Below are 952 nucleotides of genomic sequence, written 5' to 3'. Positions count from 1 at the left end.
AGATCCAAGTCATGGCAGGCGGGAAACACGAGGATAGAGGAGGTACTCCACACACACTGACAATTACCATTAAAAAAAGTGTAGTAGGTTTTCTTGATAAATATACACGAGAGAAATAGTGACATGATATTGATTTAAAATAAAACAATTTCTTCCACATATATACACTAGGAAAATTCTGTTCCTTGATCAGAAAACTTGAAGAGAGTTCACTTATTGCAATCCATACTGTATTTTACCTGGATCAAGATTTTATACCTTTTGCAAAGGGACTAAGGTTACTGTTGTGAGTAAAGCTTTTCTAAGACAGTACTTTCTGTTTCTGAAGTCTCAAGACACAATGAAGGGAGTAAAATAAACACCCTTGTAGGCCATAATTGAGTTTGCCTTTCACTGCAAAGAAAACAAGCCTTTACTTTCTCATCTAAAAAAGTGACTATTTGCTGACAGTAGGTACATCTACAGGTGCTACTAGCATGGAGGAATAATCCCCAGTGCATATTGCACCAAAGTTTATTGCTTCTTGGTGCTGTGTTTAAACATGTGCCTGGGACTGCAGCAAATTGAGCCAGGTCAGAGTAGCCCTGGCTAGCAGGTTGTCTTGGGGGAAGGTCAGGGGGTATCAGCCTCCTATCCTGGGGCTGTTATGACCCAACTCAACATGCTGTAGAGGAGCTGGTTGGGGCACAAGCATTGGCGACACATAGGGGGTGGGTGCATGTGCATACCTTGAGATCAGCTGTGTACCCCCTGGAAGTGCCAACAGAAGTGCAATTCTGGTTTTGCCACTGTCTTGGCGATCGGCTTCTGCCTCCCCCCCTCCAGTTGGTGATCAGAGGTTGGGGACCCCTCCCCCGTCAGCGATTTGGTGCCCCCCCCAGACTTGGGAGGCACCAGTCACCCATGGGCACAAGGCTGCTACAGTGTGGGGCTAGCCAGTAGACAACCCCCA

This window comes from Gavialis gangeticus, unplaced genomic scaffold (assembly GCF_001723915.1).
Source record: "Gavialis gangeticus isolate Ggan-Ray unplaced genomic scaffold, GavGan_comp1, whole genome shotgun sequence".
NCBI classification, from domain to species: domain Eukaryota; kingdom Metazoa; phylum Chordata; order Crocodylia; family Gavialidae; genus Gavialis; species Gavialis gangeticus.
The sequence above is the reverse complement of the archived record's forward strand: the minus strand, read 5'-3'. Positions refer to the sequence as shown.